The following is a 22,913-nucleotide window of genomic DNA, read 5'->3' on the forward strand; positions in this document are numbered from 1 at the left end:
GGGTGGTAAACATGCCCGCCCACCCACCCGTGCCGTGCCCGTGTGACCCAGTGGGTTTTACTTGGGGTTGAAGTGCTGTCCACTCTGATTGATCAGACTTTCATTTTGATTGACGTGCCTCTGCTATGGTGATTGTTAAATATCAAATAACATCCCTAGCATCACCTCCATACCAGAAATGTGGTCTAATAATGGGAAAAGCAGCCTTGGTCAAGCGGTATTGTTTGCTTCCAGCTGAACATTGCAAAGAGCTGCTGAGGTGCTGTCTCCCCAAGCAGTGGAACCTGCCAGCAAGGCGGATCTCCCGGGAACTGTTTATACTACAGCAACAACCAGGTGAAGCCAATATATTCTACTGCAACCATCAAGGAGACCGGCCTTGAGGAACCAGGACTGCCCATCAGCCCGTAAGAATCCTTGGGAAACCTAACCCTCCTGACCCACTCACACGAGGCTCCCTGTCCCAGACCCGGGGAGAAGGTGTGAGGAAGCCTCCTGGGACCTTCCCAAGTTCAATAATGCCGAAGAGATCTGTAATCCAACCAAGAAGACATCTCCACGTACTTATGGACTCTTTCCAGCCTCCTCTGCTCTCCCCAGTGCTCAGGTGACAGCGCAGTCAGCTTCAGCCCCGGCCACTGCAGTGCACAGATCCCTCGCCTCATGCGCTGCAAACACTGGAACTCTCTAACTTTCACAACCTGTTGTGTGATGTGTAAGGAATGGCAGCCAGATAGATCAGTAAGTATAGTATTAAACATGCAAGATGACAGTCACTCCACTTGGGGACTGAACCGCATGGACAAGCTTAAAACAGTGGATGTGCTCTGGAGTAAATTCTCCATCCAGAGCACAGACTGATGGCTCCACCCGGCTATGTGCTGAAATCTATAGGACCTTCGGGAATCCAGCTCTCAGCAGGGGGAGAAAATGGAACTGTGGAAGGAAGTTGAGGACAGGCGCATAGAAAGTCCTACTCTTCTGTATTCAGTGAAGGGCTTTTTTGTTCCTTTTACAAGAAAGCAATTTTCTTAGCTTTCTTGGAACATGCTTTATTATTTCCTTTGTATTGAGACAGGACACAGAACGTTATGGAATATGGGCATCTATTCTGATTGAGAAAGAAAAACTGTCATGGATAAATAAGTCTGATGTTCCTTGTGTTCCTCATGGCATTTAGATTTTTTTGTTTTACCTTTATTTATGAATGATTTTGATAAACAAATGGCAAGCAATAGGATATATTGGAGTAGATGAGGAAGCCATTTGGTGTAAAACTAACTTGGCCTAACCTTGTTTTTTCCAAAAGCGCCTGCCATGGCCATTGAGCATGCATTGTATATCTGCTTGAAGCATTTGCTATGTCCCAAAGGCAAGAACAAAGGGCCTTAAAGGTGCAACTTCCCTCACAATGGCATTTCCTTAAGGATAAGCATCTCTCCCTAGGCTAGGAATTGATTGCTGTGCACACCTGTGACCACCCAGCTGGAGACAACAGACCTGCCACCCTGCTGTGTCCATTGAGACAGCAGACCTGCTACCTGCTGTGTCCATCAATCGCTGTACTGACAGAACAATCTCCTGACTATTGGAAAGGGACATTTCAATCATATGTGATCCATGCTCTTTGACTGTATATACCCACTCTGTACACCCTTACTTCTTTGGAGTGCTCCATTTCTTTGTGGAAGGACTTTCCCGGGCTATATGGTCCTCACATCTGGCTCATAAGACTCACCCTAATTTTGATTTATAGATTGGTTATGGATTGTTTGCATCAACAATTTTCATAGCATCTACCTTCTAAGACACCTGGTCCCAGATGGCAAAAAGCCAAGCTCAGAGAGTGACAAGTTCCCAAGCAGGACAGAGGTTTGCTTTGCGTCACTTCTAGAGCAGCCTACATGTGACAACACAACTTTGATTTCCCTTCATGTTCTTCTGTCTACACATGCCTGTCAAACACTAGAAAAGAAAATACCCGTGCCCTGACCAAAGAATTGTGCCTGCTCTTTCTGCTCTGGGCATTTGCTTTGGTGGAAGGGAAATCATTCACACACAACATGTGTGGACATAAATTTCAACTGCTCACCACCAGAACATGAGATCTACGTGCTCACGAGGAGCGTGAATAATAACTCTATATTTTGCAGGTGGAGATGAACTGGTGCTGTTTTACCATGGGTAGGATTTGACCTTGAAAGTAAAATATGGAGCCATAGGGTCAATTTCTCAAAATCTAGGCCAAAACAAATTTTTAAATGAATTCCACCTTCACGGAGATTTGGTTTCTTTTTTTTCTTAACGTATTTCGAGTGATTGCAGAATGGTTGCCTGCTTTAGTCCATGCTGATATTTCTATGAAAATACTTTCCTTGAGCCCAAGAATAGAAGCAGAAGCAGGGAGAGGAGTTATTATTTATTAGACACTCACTCATACTGATAAATATTTGACCACAAATATCTATTGAGCATCTGTTACATGCCAGAGAAAGTACTGTGCACCGAGAACACAGAAATGTAGAGGGCAGCTAAAGCCCCTGCCCCGAGAAACACAAATTCTAAAAGCAGAACACAAAATAAATCAGTAAACACATCAATCTATGCTATAATGGTCCATAGTGTAAGTGCTAAAAGAATAATAAAGCAGAGGAAGAAGCTGAGAGGCAGGACCTCTTCATTGTGTTGTTAGAGGACGCCTTCCTGGCCTGAGTGCGTGGGAGAAGTAATCTGAACAATCAAACATTCAAATAATGATTAAGAGCATGGAGTATGATTTTATTTTATTACAGAAGATAGCAAAAATTTTAAAAATATAAAAATTTTAAAAATATAAATAAGTGTAGGTGGTCAAAAGGTACAAACTTCCAGATATAAGATAAATAAGTTCTTGGATATACTGTACAGCATAGTAACCATAGCTAACAATACTGTATTGTATATTTGAAGGTTGCAAAGAAAGTAGATCTTGAAAGTTCTTATCGCAAGAAAAAAAAATCTGTAACTGTGTGAAGTGATGGATATTAACGAAGCTTTTATGGTAAGCATTTCGCAATATATACATATATCAACACATCATGCTGTACATCTAAGACCAAAACAGTGTTAAATGTTAATTATATCTCAGTGGAACTGGAAAAAATATACATAAATTCAGGACATTGTCTAAATTCACACACTTATAAACATTTTTGGAATATTTTCTTCCACACAATTCTGTGAAGTGGATAGAAGATATCAATATTATCTTCTCCCCCTTTTACAGATGATAAAACTGGTAAGTAATGAGAAATTCACACAGTTTGTAAGAGGCAGAGCCAGGATCATAAACAAAGACTTCCTGACCCCAAACACAGCACGTGCTCCAAGCACAATCCTTCTCATCTAGAACCAGAGCTGGTATTGAGCCAGTGGAGGAGCTCTTTTATTATAGACCACAACCAAAGTGGACTACGGCCTGTGCTGTTGATGGCCCCTGATTGGAAGTCCATGCTCGTGTTTCCTGCCCATGCCCTCTTCCTCCTACAGCTGATTCCAACCAGAATGGACCCATAACCCAAAAGGGAGGAGCATCCAAAGACTTGATTCAGCTGTCCAGATGCCATTGGGTAAGAATTTGAACTAAGAGGTCAATGATCTTTAGACAATGGATCTTGTAGGTGGGCTGAATTCACGTGGAAAGAGCTCTAAGGAGCTATATGCGCAAGGAGAGAGGAACAAAGAAAGTTCACTCAGAGAGAGGAAATAAAAGGAGGAGGAAAGAAAAGAAAAGAGTAAACTAACACCAAAACCAAAAATGGCTGTATTTTTTTCCTGCAGAAAGTATGGAATGGCCCAAGATACTGCTTCAAATCCTCGACCAAAGCACACACCACTCATGGAAACTACAGCACTGGTAGCTGGACTGAGAAGACGCTTCATTTTTATCTCAGTCAACACCTCTAGGGATAAAATTCCTACATTTGAATGACTGCTATTGACAAGGAGGACATTAGGAGCTGAAGAACCGTCATTACTTGTTTACCAGTAGAAATAAAAACCACAGGTCATCTAAAAATCTCTTTTTGGCTCTCTTTTTCAACTTCTCCACCTACCGTAAAGAGCAATAGCATTTCAAAACAGGAGGAGAACTTAGAGCTCATCACATCCAAGTAGTCAAGATAAGTTCAGTGCATTTAGCCACATAACATCCCTGTGAGGTTGGGAGAGGCAGAGAATCCAGATGGAGAAGCTAAGGCACCAAAAGGCTTCGTCCGGGTCACGGAGCTTATGTGCGGCAAGGAACTCCCGGCTCTGAGTTCTGTCTTTCCTTCAGCAACAGTTACACAACACTTCTCTTAAAACACTCCCTAGAGACACTTCGCCAAGCTGAAAAAGAACAAGGTCTAAGACCTTCCACTTCAGAATAATTGCAGGCCAGTGGGGCCACACAACAGAAAGATCTTGAATAAATGCAGTGAAACAAAAAGCAGCGACTGGGAGGAGGAGGCTGTTCTGGGGTGTAGTAGCTTATACAGCAGGACATGTTCCAAAAACCTCTAAGCTTGCTTCCTGGTCCTGTCCCTGTTCATTAGGATGAATTGCCCACGTCATGTAGTTTCCCCAAGCCCAACCTTCATCTGCCAGACAGAGAGAACAGTACTGATCACCAGGGTGCTATGAGGAATGCAAATGAACAAAATAAAAGGAGCATCAGAGAACTGTACAATCATGGATTGATAGAGCTGAAAAGAGTCCTTGACAGGTAATCTAGCTCTGAAATATAGAATAAGGTGAATTATACTCCTCTACCTTGGCAGCTATTACAGACTTGCATACATGTGTATTTAAATCTCCAGCACTCTGTCACACAGTCGGAAAGAATGCAGAGTGGAGAAGGAGTCATTGATCCGCTTCCACTGCTCCTCTCCACTCTGGGGCTCCTTGCTCAGTCCAAGATGAGAGGTTGATTGGGACAACAGAAGTAGCTGTGAAATAGGGTAAGATTTGTTTCTAGAAACTTTCTATGCATTCCTATCCTTCCTACCATCCCTACCCCACTGCCCAGCTGTTGTTTCCACTGTCTTTTGCCATATTCGCTCAGTGTCTTTATACTATCCTTCATTATCCAAGACTACACACTACTGACTTAAATGACAAGCAATGTCTTCCCCGAAGAAACCAGTTTCATTTCCCTTTAGGTTACAAAAGAAATAGCCAACACATAAACTTCATGTACTCCCCTGCAAAGCCTGCAGAGCTCTGTCATTTATTAGGTGCTAGCTTCAGCTTATAGACAGTTTTCTCATACCACAAAAATTCTTAACAGATGAAATACAGCTAGATTCCAAAAGACGACAGTGCTAGAAGTGTCAGATACACAGAAGGTCAATAAAGCTTGGTACTTAAAATCGCCAGAGACTGAGAGGGTAATGATCTATGGGGGACAAGTCTGGTGCTTAAGTAGCTGAACAGAGGCAGAATCTGACAGTGGCTTTGGCCTCCCTGTTCTCTGGCCAGCTCCCAAGCCTGAGCTTTCATCAATGGAGATGTGAGCGTAAGGGAAGCTTAACTCTGGCAACCACCATGAAGTCAGAGGACAAGAGTGACCAGTAGCTATTGATCTGTCTCTGAATGGAAGAGAAATGGGGCACTAAGGGGGTGGAGGAAAGCTTGTTCCCTCCATGCCCAAAAGACAAACAGCTCTTTTCACAAAAAGTAGAATGAAGTCTAAGGCACGTATGTGATCTCAGATTGAAGAACAGCTAAGTATTTACAGATTTCTCCACTGATGCTCAGAAAGATGCCCCGTTTTTCCCCATTCAGTTGAAGTGGCATGTCTTCAACTCTCACAGTACTTGTTATGAATAAACCAGACTGGCCTTGTCAGCATCTGAAATTCTATAACAAGTATTTTTCAGGCTTGGCTGGCATTCTAAGGAGAACAGCAGCATTCTCACCACTGCAAAGTCCAAGGAAATCAGAATATGAACCCAGCACTGATGTATTTTCTTTTGACATGTACAGTTTTACTGAAACTGCTGACTTGGACATTGAAATGCAAAGATTTTTATCTGAAAATTCTGAGGACTTATGGCTTCAGGAAAATGTATTATACCCCTATTGCTGTAATGTCATATCACCTTCTGGCTTGAAATTCACTATGTTCTTACCCCTAGAAGCCCTTTCAAAAAGGGTCAAATATGACCCCCCTCTTTCTTTATTATTCACTTTGTAATTGTGCACTGATGCCCAGTAGGAAAGATGCTTCATTTAGCACTATCGCTAGCCATATATCAATTCCCGGGTTTCTGAGACATCTGCCAAGATCTGTGTTCAGTCCATGAGCAAAAATATCATGGACTGTGGGTAGATCTCTGTTTTCTAGGAAGATACGTGAGATGGAAATTGGCATATTGCATTTGTACTTTAGAGTGTCTGGTGAAATTATTTTGGATCCTTGATGTATGGGAAAGTGGTTTGGATGGCTGGCCAGACCAGACATTGTGCCTGCTCACGCCAGGGGAGCCGAAGCAATACACTGACCCCTTCCAAACCATTGGCGGGGAGGCTGGGGAATGAGGGAAGTCTCTGGTTCTGAAGTCTGGTGATTTAAATGCTCGGCGGGGAAAGTTATTGGTCAGTTGATAGGTCAGCCATGGTCAGAAGACTTTTTCTCTTAACATAACAATTTGTCTTCAGACTTTTTAAAACCTCCAGTAGACTCCATGCTCGCCAAATATTTAGTGGTTTTGTGAAGTTTTCTGGTATTCATGTCAATTGCAGTTCTTCAGAAACCCATTTAAAATGTTGTTTCTTTTCCATATGGCATTCTGAAAGCGAACAGAGGATTACAGATTTAAGACTGTGACAAAAAAGAATGCTCTTTGAGCTATTTCCGTACTTTCTAAGCTTCTTAAATGAATATGACTTATATTGTGTGAAGACTGAGTACCATGTTTATCATCAGGATTGTGATTTAAAGAAAAACATATATTCCCTTGGCAACTGGGATAACCGTGTGCATGGTATGCTGTAGGCTTTTGGTGTTTATCTTTTGTTATATTTTGAAGTTTGATTGACTGATTCCATAAACGAATCTTGAAGAAGAATAAATCATCCAAATTTCATCTCAACACTTTCAATGCATATTTGGTACAAATTGAAAGTCCGGGACTCGGAGCATTATTTGCAAAGTTGTTCTTTGTCTACCTCATTGCCCCATTACGTATGCTGATTTAGGATACCACGTCGTCTTAGATTTTCAAACTTGTGGGACTGTAACTTCACCCATTCTCATGAATATGACTCTACAGACAAGCCAAATAATGTAGCCTCTGAGAAGCCCTGGAGCCCCTGCCAAGGCCCTGACTCACTTTAGGGTGGTTCTCCGTCCATAGATTGCTGCTCTTTATATCCTATGATCCTCCCCTCAATCCCCAACTCTGGCTACAGCCTCTTCAGCCAAAGAATGCATTCCCAACCCAAAGGCAGCCATCCACAGACTGGGCAAGGGCAGGAGGGGGTCCAGCTGGAGAACTCTACTCAACAAAATGGTGGAATGACTGAACCCATCAGATCTCCCACTTGGAATCTGGCTGGGAGATGTGAAAAGTCACAGTCAGTAGTGGAGAAAGGCTTTGAGAGATAAACAAAGGAAGGTAGAAGGCACAAGCAGGGGGCAGAAGCCTGAAGGCAGCAAGAAATGGGTAGAGAATAAGGCAGAGGGGAAACCGAACCACAAACATGGCGGAATATCCCTGGGGTGCCAGGCATCACCAAGGTGCAAATTATTAAGGATGCTGCTGCCTTCTGACTGGCTCCCCAATTCTCTGTCAGTTTGGCTGTGGAGTTGCTGAGATGGGTCCCTACCCTTACCCACATCTCCATTAACAGGGATATGAGAGTGGAGCTTTTTCCAGTTTCTGACAAATGATATTAGAACCTTAAGTAAATAATTCATTTAATATGAAATGAAACATCTATTTTGTAGATAGATGTTTTGATGGGTCTTATGAGGCCCACAGAGATAAAAATCCCCACTTACTGCTCTAAAGGGGTTCATTGCCTTAAAGAAGTCATCTCATTGGTGTTGATGGAGGCAGTAAAGGTTGAACAGTGGGCACTCTGGAGCCAGACTGCGGGCTTTCAAAGCCTGCCCCAGTATCACTAGCTATGTGCCCCCGGCCAGTTACTTAACCTCTTGGTGCCAGGTTTCCTCATCTATAAAATGGGACAACACTCTAAACCTACCTCATAGCGTTCTGTCAGGATTATACAAGGCAAGGTCTGTAAAGGGCTCGGAACACAGTTCAGAATTACAGAGGTGCCCATGCCCTTTCCAGGTGTCTCAAGTCCTTGGGGGAAAAGGAAGGAATTGGGAGGATTAGAAGCAACTCCGTATAAACCCACTCCTCAGGGGAAGACATACTGTATGCCAAACCAGGCGGTGTGGTTGGGGAGTTACAGCTAGAGTCCAAGGCAACTATCCAGAGAACGGACACCCACTCTGTGCCCTTGATCTTTGGCTCAGAAGGGCCTCCTCTCATCAGTCACTCACCTGCCAGGGAAGGGATTTGGCTCCCCTGCCTCCTCACCCTCTCTTTGTTCCTCCCTTGGCCAGACAGCTGCTGCATATGCTGCTCTTCTCTCTGCTTCACCTTTCCCCGCGTGGTCTTGTCTCTCCCCTTTTCTTCCCTCCTCATACTGTTTTACAGGAAAGAACCAGGGGCAATTTTCTTTACAACATATGTAACCACACAAAACATACACTTCCCCCTTGGCTCTGGTGTGTTCATGAGTCGATCAAGACCATCTGTGCTTGCATATCCAATATCCCTCAGTTCACCCCACCTCCTAAATCTAATCCTTTCTGTGTAATTTAACAAGGTCTTTGTGCTACAAAGCCCTTAATAATTTTTAAACAAAATTGCCTTAATACATAGCAATTGCCAAATGCAATACGGAAATATTTATTTCTCCTGCCAGCTATAGATTCCAGAGTCTGTAGCTGCTTTGCACCACTTGCAAAACTGTGTGATGCAAACCATAAAAGACACCTTTCTTAAAAGCTACTCCTTTGGGGAGTCTAGCAACATTCAATTCTACATAAAATGAATGTTGCAAATTATCGGCAAGTTAATTGCCCAAGGCAAGATCTCAAGCCAGCCCTATCATATTAATTTCCCCTTGACCCTTCTATGGCTGACATCTGACGGGCAATACTCAGTCTTTCCTGTGGCACCTGATTTTCAATTGTTGACTAGTGCTTATCATCACTATAAAACACTCAGGAATAACCTCTACTGACAGACAGGAATCCAGCTGGAAAGTAACATCATCAGAGCATCCTGGAATATGTAATATGGGCACATAATTATAGTCATGTATAAGCACTGAAGATAAAAAATAACTTTCGTAATCCTATACTTACAAAATTATTTAAGTGTTTGTGAATTTTCCAGTGGATTTGGAAATATCTAAATAGCCATTCTTTCAGGAATTCTTGAAACCCCATGAGTTTGCCATTTGCTTCAATGAATCTTTGAAATGTTTTGAGTTCTGTTGGATCATTCAACAAATGCTGGTTGAACCCTTTGTTGTGTGTAGTCCTGTTGGGTAGATTCTGAGGAGAACACAACAAATCAGATAAACATTTTGGGCCCCAAGAAGTTTACAATCTAGTAGAAGAAATAAGACATACATACATGTGGTAGGCACATTAATAGCCACTCAAAGATGTCCACTCCCTGACCTCTGGGACCCGTGAATAGGTTACCCTACACGGCGAAAGGGACTTTGCAGATGTGGTTAAGGTTAAGGACTCTGTGATAGAGGACATCATCCTGGATTCTTTGGGTGGCATCAACCCAATCACACGATTCCCTAAAATCAGAGCCAAGGAATGTGACCTCTAGAAGCTGGAAGAGGCAAGAAAATGAATTCTCCCCTCGAGTGTCCAGAAGGAATACCATCTGCCCACAGCTTGTTCTTAGTCAAGTGAGAGCCATGTCAGATTTCCGAGCTCCAGAACTGTGGGCTAGAATATTTCTGTTGTTTTAAGTCACTAAGTTTGTGGTAATTTGTTATAATAACAATAGAAAACTAATATAATACGTAATTTTAATACAAGGGACAAAAGTGCCAATTGCTATAGAAGAGATGCAAAGTGAATGGGGTCTTAGATGAAGGTTAGCATGACAAAACTGACTATCTTTATCTTCTCTCACCCTTGTCGTTCTTGACCCCAGATTTGTATTCCTTTTAGATTTGTAACAAATAACATCCATATCAAAATATCATCACAATGTCCTCTCCATCTTCCTGGGAGCTCTGCATCACAGAGCTAAGGAGACCATGCAAATGGGGAAAGTGATTTGTCCAAGATGGGAAGCTGGCAAAACAGGCTAACCTTGAATTGAACAGAGTCCACACCCATAAGAAAGAGTCCAAAGCCGCGACTAATGCAGCCAAAAGCAAGTTTCTGAAATCACAATGACAGATTCATGACAGGATCCTAGCGATATCAAATGCCACGCTATCTAAAACCATGTTTTCATTTTAAAAATTATCCTCATAGCATTCTTGGAGTCTGCTACCCACTTTAGCAAGATAAAGAAACTAGGTCCAAATATTAACTCCTTTGCTGTAGTCTGCATAGTGAGTCAAAGATGGAGTTGGAATTGCTAAAATGTCTCTGACTAAATGGAAAAGATAAGCAAAATCCAAAGGAGGAAAAAAAGAATCTGAGTGGGAGTCCCCAGAAATAATGCCTTCTATTTGTTCATGCATATTTACACATGATTACAGTTAATACCTGTAACAGTGTGTGGAGGTCTTACTATCCTTACTTGGCTCATGAGCAAACCAAGCTTCCAGAGGCTCAATGCCTTGTCACTAATAGCAGTGCCCAGACATAAACCAAGGAGGAACTAGAAGCCCACGCTCTTTCTTGCAAATACCATCCAAGAGAAAGATACTGGATGGTAGGTCCCTGGAGGCCAGGGCTGTGGATGCCACATCACTACTATCTGCCCAACACTTAATCTAATGCTGCACAGAGGAGGGCCTCAGAGACGGCTGGGAAACGAAGGAAGGCAGTGTGGTGACCGGCAGCTCTCCGTGTGCTCCGTTACCAGGCGTAACACGAGGCAGCACACATTTTGACAAACTCCTCAAGTGATTCTAGGCAGAGGTGTTAAACCTTGGGGACATAGCTGAATCACCGGTAGAGTTTTTAAAAACTCTGACATCCTGGCCATACACCAGCACCTAGACCCGCTGTTGCGGGACTCCTGCCATAGGGGACCGCTGCGGCCCCCCTTTGTGCGAGGTCTCACTACGGAATCTTTTAATCCCGTTGAAACACAGCTTTGAGGACATCACTGAGCAGAGTCCAAATGGTTCTGCTCTTTTTTTTTCCTATTATACAAGATATTAAGTAATAAATAAATGATACCCAAAACTTTCCAGCCTTCTGACATGAGTGAATTCAGTCCTGGACCATGAGCAGACCTGGTTTCTCTAGTAACAGGGTGCACCCAAAGAAGTTTTGTTCACAGGTGACAGTCAAACTCTGTTGGTGGAGGAGCAACAGGCAATTGAGAACCTTCTTGTTGTGTTGGAGAGGTCTATGTGCTTGTAGGTAGAGCCCGAAGTTGAAGGTTCATGAGGATATGAGACCATAACCTTCTTATCTCATTCTCTACTCTAAGGGCTTTGTTTTTCTCTATCTAATAGAAATCTAAGACAATGAGCACTCATAATTCTAAAGAGAGCTGGAGTTTGAATGAACTCTGCGAACATTACACATTCTCCCTTGTAGCAGTTTATTTTCAGCAAAAGGGGCGCAGAGGTCTAGGTGAGTTAAGAACAACAGCCACAGTTTATCGAACCCATCTGTTTTCTTAAAAAGGTGAAATTGTTGCTGATGTTGCGCAGGCTTCTCTTAAGTCCATCTCAGGGGGATGGGCCAGACACACAGACTTTTGAAAGAGGTCCAGAGGTCATTTGGATGGACACCAGAAATGATGATCGATGTTCTGTATCAAACTCCAAATCCTCCTGTAGGTGAACTGTGGCCAACCTTTCATTGATCCGTCACAGAATGAGTGTGAGTCTTGAATCCACAACACCCTTCATTGTCTTAATGAAGCCCCTCTTTTCAGTTCTTCTAATTAAAAAGGGACTAGTGAAATCTAGGAAGGGTAAGGTACAAAAAAAAAAAGACTTTGAAATTATAGCTAAAAGGAATTGGAATAATAACAAATTATTTTAAATGGTCTAATGGTAGAATTTTCTCAAAAGGAGAAAAACAAATGTTCAAGTAGCCCTTTTGAAAGACGGTCCCAACAATGAGGTCAGTCAAGCAAGTGGCATTTTTCCTTGGAATTCATTGAGGTATTCAGGTCATAATTGGCTGTGGCATTTGGGAAAATAAAAGGGAAGAAACTTGGCTCTTGGAAAGGAGGGAAAAATTATCTCAATGCCCCAGAAGTTCTCTTTCAAATGCCAGATTTGCAGTGGGACGTTTAGAGTTAGAATTTCCAGTAAAGAAGAGAATATAGATTTCAAACAAGGGGGAAGGTCAAGGAGATGGACAAAAAGAGAAATGAAAACTCTAGAAAAAACAGTCTGAGATAGTCGAATGCTCTCACAATCTAACTGAGTCATAGGAAACAATGATGTCGTGTCTAAACGTTAAGTTGGGGGCAGGTGTCTTGTGCTTAAAATCTGATTACACATTTGTAAAACACAGGTGCACTGAAAGAACTCCACTCTCATTAAAAAGTCTCATTTATCAAGTTTAACATGGTAATTCTTTATCATATCCATCCTTGGAATCTGTCTTGCTTGCTTTTTATATTCTTTCCTTGAGAAGATTGAGGATTATTAGTATCCGTAATCCATCACTTGATCATATATTTCAGGAGTGCCCACTATGTGCCTGGCATGTAAGAACCACAAAAGAAGTAAAGCATGATGTCTACTCACGTGAAACTTAAAATCCAGTTGTAGAAAGAGAACTTAAGTACATGCATATATTAAGTGACAATTGTCCACGTGATGCCAATCGGAAGTATAATGTAATTTCTGGATTGGGAGGGACCAATGTGGGTTAGGGTATTTGGGGAAGACCTCAGAGGGAGTTTGGGCTTGATCTAGACCTTAATGAATGGAACGGAGGTGGGAGGCGTTAAGTAAGAGAACGTGAAATGAGCTCAGAGGCAGTAAAAAGCTCAGAGGTAAAAGGAAATGAGTCTCTGCCTGAACATTGGGCTTGAAACACATATAGAGATTTGGGGTACGAGTCATGGAAAAAGCTTGTGGTACAGTGGAATGAGCTCAGGTTTTGAGACTGAATTCTGATTTTGCCACTATGACGTCAGCTTCCATCTCATATGTGTTAAAAAAAAGCAAAAAATTCAGATTTACTTATTTGAAAATGGCTCCTGACATCTCTGCTTGAATATTGCTGCTCAGCCTCCGTGCTTCTCCAAACTGCTTCTACCCCTAGCCGAGGACCATTGTCCCTCTCCCCAGTGCAGGTCACTACCCAGAGCTCTTAGTCGCCCTCCATTTGCTGGGCTGATGGATAGAGAGAGTCACGTTGAACAAGATGCAGTCCTGCCCTGACTCTTTCTTTTTCCCAAAGTGCCGTCAGACGAGGCTGTGTAGGTACAACAGGCTTAAGGCACTGGTGCTCAGTCTGGGCAGCAGATTAGAATTGCCTGGGGAGTTTCTAAAATACTCATGTTCAGAACACTGAATCACAATCTCTGGAGGGTGGAACCCAAACATTAGGATTTTCTAAAGCTCCCAGGTGATTCCAATGTGCAGCCAGGGTGGAGAACTGCAGCTTGAAAGCAATCATCTGGGAGATTCTGGTAGACAGTAATGTGTGTCACACTCCAGCTTCCACAAAATGATCCAGGGGGAGAGAGACTTTTAGTGCTAGAGGTCCCGCAATCCAGCCTGGGTAGTGTGGGCCCTTTTAGCCCGGTTCTCTTTAAGATCTGTGCACTAGTAGGGGTTTCAGAGCAGCCTCTTCCCTCCTTGGATTGGCTAATGAGTAACTGTTGAACCAAACACAAGCGTGGCTCCCAAGGATACATATCTATTCTCAGAGATTGTGCAGTCTAAACTCACGAAGGGACTAGGAATATATTCATAACTGCCTCGTAATTTCTCACAAATGAGTTGACATGTTACACAATTATGCAAAGGTGTGTTCATTTCTTCCCTTGTTTTAGCTCTCTCATCCCATGCCTTTTTCAGTTTGTGGCCACTTGTGGCCCACTCAAAAGTAAGGAAAAAGCTCAGTGCTGAGTCGCATCCAGTTAATGGCACTCTTAGCCATACAAAGAACAGCTGGAGTTTGAGGATCACCCCTCAACAGAATTAATGCTCAAACACTTTCGTTTCTCTGGGAGGGTTCAGAAGGTAGGGTTGTGTTCTTCTAGATAGTACCTGTACAACCTTTGGCTGAGTTTCTTAGCCTTTCTGAGCCTCAGTCTTCTCATCTAGAAAAAGATAATAGCATCAAACTGTGCGATCATTAGGCTATGATGTCTCATTTATGAAACAACGTAGAAAACGCACAGCAGAGGCACTATGGGAGTGTTCAAAAGTTTATCATTATTATTCCAATTTGGAAAGATAAGTCAGCTTTTCATTTGAAGTAAGAAAAGAAAACAGAAAAAAAGAGAAGGAAGGATGGAAAGAGAAGGGAGAAATAAAATTCCTATTATTTGAATGCCCACTACTTGCCAAACCCTGTGTTAAGCTCTTTATAGGTATATTATGTTATTAATACCTACCCATGCAACAGGTATGAACATGATCTTTTTTATTTATTTTTTTTATTTTTATATTTTTGGTGAGGAAGTTTGGCCCTGAGCTAACATCTGTTGCCAACCTTCCTCTTTTTGCTTGAGGAAGATTGTTATTGAGTTAACATCTGTACCGATCTTCCTCTATTCCCTATGTGGGACACCACCTCAGCATGGCTTGATGAGCAGTGTGTAGGTCCATGCCTGGGATCCCAACTGGTGAAACCTGGGCCACCGAAGTGGAGCATGTGAACCCAACAACTATGCCACCAGACCAGCCCCAATATGATCATTTTTATAGATGAGAAAACTGAGACCTAAAGTGTTTAATTGAGAGGAAGTAACTAAGCCAAGATTAGAAAATAGATGTTAGGCAACCTTTATTTGTGACCTTACCTTGGGCTGTCTCTCTCACCCATGCCATTAGATGCCTGTGGTTTCCACATAGCTTTCAGACTCTTGCTGCTGTCTAGGAGGTCCGGAGCCTGGAGAGATGATCAGAGTTCCTGTACATACGTATGTGTGTGTGTTGTGTGTGTGTAGGCATATATGTATTGCTCAGGTGGAGAGAGGAATTCAGGTTGAGTTAATTCTATTCCTTCATGGTGTATTCTCTCCAGTAGTTCATGCAAGATTCATCTCACTTTATTATTTCTTTTATTCTCATTTATCACAATTTCCCACTTCTATGACACTTGCCCTTCCATGGGCTCCCATCCTAATGTGTTTTCAGTTTATCCTTTATTTAGTGGCATTGTTAGAAAAGCTATATTGACTGGTGTGTGTGTGTGTGTGTGTGTGTGTGTGTAAATGCATAGTATGGTGAACATCATATGTTTCCAACTTTTTCACTCAATATTAATTTTAAAAATCTACCCATGTTACTGTGCACTTTGAGTACTTCTTCTCTTGTTGCATATATTCCTTAGTGTGCACTAAACCGCATCCCCCAGTGGCAGACACCAAGTTTGGCTGCAGGACCTCAGGGCCACAAACAACACGATTCCCCTGTAGACTTGCATGACACTTTTTCTGGGGTATCCGTCTAGAGGTGGAACTTTAGCCCACGTGGTGAACTTGTTTTAACTGAGTGCTGCTCACTAGAATGGTCTACACGCAATCTACTTGTGCAGGAGGCTTCCAACAACACTCCCACATGGCCGCCAGCACTCAGCGTTGTCCGGACACGTTATGGTAAAATAAAGCTCACCTCTATTAACATTAAGATCTAAAAAAGAGAGAGAGATGGTCCAAAAAAGCACATTTCATAAATTAAATTCAGTTCTTAAAACAGCTTGGTTGTGATCTCTTCACTATAAGAGACTGGAAAGAGTATGGAGACACAGTTTTTGTCTCCACTGAAGGAGAGGCTATCACATGCCCTCTGTCTGGAAGGATGGTTAGTGCTTTAATTAATGAGAAGACATGAAGCTTTCTTTTGTAACCACTGAGGACTTCAAAAATAATTTTTAAATGAGAGAGTGAGATGAGCACTAGTGACTTGGGCCCCTGGTCGGCCTGCCAAAGACAAAATGAGGACACTGGAGTTTCACATCAGGACATGGACCCGACAAGGCTACAGTGGCAAACAAGACACAAACAGTCCATGACCTCGTGTAACTTCCAGGACGGTGGAGAAGATAAGATGGAAAGCAAACAGTCATTACGAAAGAGACCTGCGAGTCTGAGAGTTGAGTAGTCTCACTGAAACAAACCTTTGAACCATCTGGATCTCAGAGCCGGGCCACATGGGATCTGTAGCTTATGGGTTCTTATTACCCAGTTTAGAAGATGTTCCCAATTCCCCTGTCTGCAAGAAAGACAGAGTTCCTTGCTTGCAGAAGCTGCTTCCCAACTCACAATATATCCAGGTCCTTGTTCTTTTTTTTTGAAGCAACATGCTCTTAATTTGAATTTGTCTGGCATGTCCAGATCCACCTTTTTGGCCAGAACATTATTCAAAGATTAATGGTCCTGAGAGAATAATGTTCTTCACACTAGATTTCTGAGGAGCTGTGCAATCTCTTTCCTACTCAGCAGCGAGAGTGATGAGCTGGAACAAAAGCAACCTTGACAGGAATTGTCCTCATCTATTATTTTCCCTCCATCTCGAGAGGATCCAGTGGGATCTTGAACTTGCCCCTTCAGCTAAGTATTTGGAAAGTACTCTGACTCCTGGCAACTTACCCAGTAGTCTGATCAATGTGACTTAGCTACCTTAGTTCTGGTTTGTGGGAAACAGCAGAATTTTCTATGGTTATTTTGTGCACTGCTACAAAAAAGAAATCTCTTCTTTCCCATGTGTGGGCTCTGTAGACAGGAAGGATTGTGAAGGAAAAATTATATGGTAACAACAAATCTGACTGACCCCTGGGATTTCAAGTATGACGAGCAGTGCTTTTCTTTCCAATTTACAGATTTCATGGTGTTTAGAAGTAACTGGTAGGTTTTCTTTCAAGTCTATTAGAAAATATTGGTGTGTGACTTACTGTTGCTGTGACACATGGAATAAATCTCAGCAAAAGAGCTGCTCACTCTCTACATGGTATATGGGTTATTATCTGTGTTAAATGAAAAGATACTGTGCTTTTTATTTTACTTTGTAGAATTGAAAGTGTCTGACAAAGGATGTACTGAGATTAGGGAACTCTGGCATTCGCTTCTTTACAGCCATCTTTATGGCTAATAGCGTCATGGAAATTATGAAGCTGAGCGGATCCTATAAGGATACCATTCATGGGACACTTGCTTCATTGTAGGCACTGCATCAGTTGCTCATTCATCTATATATTTAACAAATATCCAGTGAGTACTTATTATATGATGGGCATTCTGCTGAATACTGAGGCTATAACGGTAAGACTTAGTCCCTAGCCAGTGAGGAAGACAGAACCTAAACAGAAAACACCCAGATCATTGTAAAAAAGGTTTAGAATGTTATAGTAAAGAAACAGAGCACCACGGGAGAATAGGTGAGTAAGGCTAAGGACATGAAGACACAGAAGATTATGTTAAAGCTGAGACCTGAAGGATGAACAGGAGTTATGCAGGAAAAGAGAGAAAAGGGGAGTGATTTATAGGCTACAGGAATAGCCTTTGGGAAGATTTCAAGTCGAAAGAAAGATTATAGCACATTCAAGGAACTTAAATGAGTCCTGGTTTCCTGGAGCTGGTGTGTGCGATCAGCCACAACACGTGAGCAGCGGCCGTAATGTGAAAGTCTTTGTAAACCTGGTTTAGGACTTTAGAATTTATCCTAACACCACATTAGATAGGTAGTATTATCTTCATTTAACAGATAAGAAAATTGGCTTAGAGAGGTTAAATATGTTCACCTTTATCCATCAAGTCACTGGTCAAGCCAGGTTTGTAAACAAGTACAGTCTAGCTCCAAAATCTATGACTTTGACCTTTTAATTGATGGCCTGTCTTCTAATCCACATAAAACTTAGCCACTGGGTGGCCTTATCTTGACGAAGAGTTATATTCAGAGAAACTTTGATCCCACAGTCAAACGTGATTTTTTAATTGACTTTTTTTTTTAAAGTTTTTTTTTTAATTTTTTTTCCTTTTTCTCCCCAAAGCCCCCCAGTACATAGTTGTATATTCTTTGTTGTGGGCCCTTCTAGTTGTGGCATGTGGGACACTGCCTCAGTGTGGTTTGATGAGCAGTGCCATGTCCGCGCCCAGGATTCGAACCAACGAAACACTGGGTCGCCTGCAGCGGAGCGTGTGAACTTAACCACTTGGCCACGGGGCCAGCCCCTCAAACGTGATTTTTTAAAGATTAAATATATACTACTGTCCCTCAAGAAAATTCCAAGAAAATATGAGTTTCTAATCATATTTCAAAGTCAAGCTTTACACCCCCTTTTCCACCTCTTTTAACCTCAGTCACCCTCATGCTTGTAAGGCATTTCCCAGGGCTCTCCTCTTCCCACACTCTAAACACATATGCCCTAAGCCTTGTCCAAAGGCACTAACATGCCTTCATTCCCTCACCCTTGCTGTAATTTTCTTTGTTTGCTGCTAGTAACTCTCTGGCTACTCTAGTCTCAATTCAGCATCATCTGCAGATGCTCTAGTTCAAGCCTCTCTCTTTCCTCCAATTGGCACAGGCAGATTAAACTAGATGGAACTCTCCCTGACAATTCCCTGTTGGAGGACATAACTACCAAAATGACCACGGCAGAGGAGAACGCAGACCTAAGTTAAACATTGTGGATGAGGTATATGAATGGGGTGTAACTGAGAGCCCAGTGTCTTGGAAACAGGACTGCTTCTCTGCAAAAACAAAACACCAATTCCATGTATTCTGGAGTGGGAATCACATAGAGTAGCTGGCCAGCCAGTACAGTAAATCTCTTGGGGGTGGGGGGGATTTGGTTTGCTATGTGCAGCTCTGGGAAAAGCAAGCCATTTCCTGAATGCCCCTGCCCCAGAGAGAAACTGCAAGCCATTCCCACTTTCCCCTAAGTAGAAAAAGGCTTCCTCTGAAATGCCTCGACAGAGGAGCTTCAATCTGCCAAACATATCACCACCAATTACCCAGAGAAAAATTCCAATGCCATCCTTTACGGCCCCGCCCACACCTACTGAGAAGAGCAGGGAGCACAGCTCCTGGAAGGGTCGTCCAAGTCGTTTATAACAACTGTCTGTTCCCTTTTTTATTGCTGAATGGTATTTGATGGTATGTGTATATGACAGTTTTTTAAACCATTTTTCTGTAGAAATGAAGCTAGATTAGTGATTACCAAGAGTTAGTGTTGTGGAGGGCAGTTGGTGCAGAGTGAGGAGGGTGTGGTCATGAAAAGGCAACAGGAGGGATTACCGTGGTGTTGGACCTGTTCAGCACCTCGACTGAGGTGTTGGAGACCTGAACCAACACGTGATTTAATTGTATAGAACTTAAAACACACACACACACAAATAAGGAGGAGTAACACTGGGAAAGCTGAATAAAATGGGTGGATTATATCGATGTCAATATCCTGGTATAATATTATACTACAGTTTTGCAAAATGTTACCATTGGGCAAAATTTGGCAAAGTGTCTACTGGATCTCTCTGCATAGCCACTTACACTGCATATATTTATCTCATTGAAAATCTCAGTTAAACAAAAAGGTAAAGGACTGTGGCAGCCAGCCTCCACAGCGGCTCCCATTGAGCCTGCACCCTGTCATTCACCCCTCGTGTAGGTCATAAAAGAACTTCCACCTCCCTTTCCTTCCACCCTACTTTCCTCTGGATCATGCACTTCAGGGAAGCGACCCACATCTCCTCAAATTTCTCATCTACAGCAATGGAAAATAAAAGAGAGAGCTATAAGACTTACTAACAAGAAAAAGTACCATTATAAAGATTCTTCCCCTTCCCCAAGATAGCCCTCAGTTTCAGATCTCACCAGGATTCAAAAATTATACACCCTTTGTCTCCATGCATTCTGGCTGAAGCAATTATCTGAGAAAGCACTCTAACCAAGAAAGTTATGTACGAACTTTCTAGATAGAACAGGTGTTTAGAGAAGACAATCGTGTGTAATGAACCTAGAACTAGTCTTAGTGAAATCTGAATAAACGTTTTTAATGGAATTGAAAATTATAATATAGACAATAAGCAAGAATTTGTACCATAAAACAGACATTCTGTGAGGGAAAAAATATATTAACAAGGAAGCAAAATACTACTTCAGCAAACTCAGGAGATGGAAGACAGGTGAAAGGTTTATTTGGAAAGTCTAACCATCCTCAAGGTCCACTTCCTGTGAGGATAATGGGCAGGAATGGCCAAAAAAATACAGGGTGGGGATCATAACATTATTTCATTTTTATACACTTTGTAGAGATAACTAGTACAGATAATATATTAAAGATAAGAAAGTCATCACTAATAAAAAGAAGATGCCTGGTCATACTTCCAAATTCAGAGGGAGAGAAAAGGAGTAGTCAGAAAAAAATATGAGAAGGTCCTTGCTTTACATTTCACAGCAAGGCAGAGATAAATGTCTATACTACATCCATCTGGCTCCAAAGCCCATGTATTTCTACACTATTATTTGGCCTCTGTCTATGATCCCAACATGTCTATACTAAAGACATTCCAGCTTAACAAGCACCTATCTTACATTTCATCATTTCCAAGATCAGAGAACAAAGCAAATATTGTTAACAACTTACCCTAATAGGTTCCTTTGGCACTGTAAAGTATCAGGAGTAAGCAGTGACAAGAATACGCAAAGGAAAAAGAAAAACAGGAATTATATTTCATGGTTATAGTCATCGACGAAAGGAAAAATGCATTAGACTTGAGAACAGGACATCTGACTCATTCAGTGACCACCCAGGAGATCAAGAAGAAAGAGTCTCAGAGAATATGTGGTGTCCAGGAACACTCTAGACCTTTGGCCCTTTGATATTTGCTATATTTTTTTTCACACCATCCTTATTTATGTTACTAATAAAATAACAGCTATATGGCAGGTCTAAAGAGATGATCTATTTCTTAGAACATCGTGTTCAAATAATTCCAGCACTAGTAAGGAACCCTGCCAAAAACGAACCTGGAGATCTAAGGGTATACAGGGAGAGTAAATTAGGCTCGCAAAGAATTTTGAAGGAAAATTCTCTTTTTTAATTAAAATTTTATTTTTTGAAGAATTGTATCCCTCTTTCAGAAGAATGGTGCCTCTTATAGGATGTTTCTAAATATTCTGTGCCAGAAGAATCCTTTCCCCTCAGACAGCTCAGTACTTGTTCCTTCCCTAGTGGTGCCAAGTGCTGTGAATGAGGTTTCATGGAAGAGACGGGACTTGAACCAGGAGCTTTTGTACCAGGAAGAAGTACCACTTCTTAATATTACAACTAAAGCTCCAGGCACATGAGGCCCTGAATTATTTCTGTCCTGCGATGCATATGGCTATCACCTTGAAGTTTCTGAGCAAAAAGTCTCATGCCAACATTTGGTCCTTTCCATTCCAAAGTAGTCAGAACATTTTTTAAAATGACAAAGTTGAGCACAAATACCAAAAGATAGAAAAAGCTAGAGGCACTGGATAACAGGAAAAGATGAAAGACCTACTTCAAGTGGCTGGGCCAAATAATGACTAAGGAGAAATAATAACCATCTGCAAATATTTGAGGGAAATATGGAGCAAGAAGGGGAGAGGAATTTCTTTGAGTTATCCAAAGGGGTATAACTGAGAGAAACAAGATTAAATTGAGCAAAGAAAAATGTAGGCAGAGCGTGAGGGAGAAAATGACCACGTAATGGGATCTGTCAGTCTGTGGAACAGGCATCCACAGGACATGGAGGAAACCCCATCACTTGAATCATTTTCAGCTAAGTGGAAAAATTGCTCTGTTAAAGAGGACTATCTATTAAAGAGGACTTGATGATGAGCCATGTGTCTTTTCCACCTGTAATTTCTATAGTTTTGGAAAAGAAAGAAGAGGAAAACTAAATAAGGGAGCAACCTGTAGACTATCTTGGAAAAAAATTTTTAAATCTAGAAACCACAGAATAGCAATGATGAGCAAAATGAACAAATGAGAGAGAAAACCCACGAAACCACATCAATTCCAAGAAATATGTAAAAATTTAAAGCAAGTCTAAAGAGAGAATGACTTCAAAGAGAGGTTGGGTATTTAAGGACTTTGTTTTCTATTCACAGTAAAATGTCAAACTCATCTCAACATTCCTCTGAAGTAATTGAAGGACTGCCATGATTATCCCTGAGTTATACTAATGCAGTTGTGTTCCTCCAGGACCCCAGCTAACCCGTATACTTCAGAATGATCTGGATGGCCTAATCAATCATCTATGGTGGCTGGACCCCTGAAATATTGGTTAGACAAAGAGCTAGACTGATATATATATAATTAAATCATTAGATATCACATAAATTCTATAAATACATGTTGATCACTGACTACAGGTAGAGTACCATGTCAGATAATGTCAAGGATACAAAGGTGAATAAATCTTGGCCAATTTTCTCCTTGAGCTTTGAGTCTATTGGAAAGATAGACAGATGAGGAAACTTCATAGTCTTTGGGGAACTAAGCACCAAAGCTCCTTCTTGGACAGAGATGTTCTTCCTAC

At 41.8% G+C, this 22,913-nt stretch overlaps 1 long non-coding RNA gene across 1 annotated transcript; it reads right to left on the reverse strand.

The window, feature by feature from the left end:
- Positions 1-2,217: 2,217 nt before the first annotated feature.
- On the reverse strand, positions 2,218-16,131 carry LOC139045213 (uncharacterized). The gene is made up of 3 exons (XR_011503114.1): positions 9,413-16,131; positions 8,540-8,685; positions 2,218-6,812 (listed from the first exon to the last, which is right to left on the reverse strand). It is a non-coding gene; the product is annotated as an uncharacterized lncRNA (long non-coding RNA).
- Positions 16,132-22,913: the final 6,782 nt, after the last annotated feature.

This window comes from Equus asinus, chromosome 5 (genome assembly GCF_041296235.1).
Source record: "Equus asinus isolate D_3611 breed Donkey chromosome 5, EquAss-T2T_v2, whole genome shotgun sequence".
Taxonomy (NCBI): Eukaryota; Metazoa; Chordata; class Mammalia; order Perissodactyla; family Equidae; genus Equus; species Equus asinus.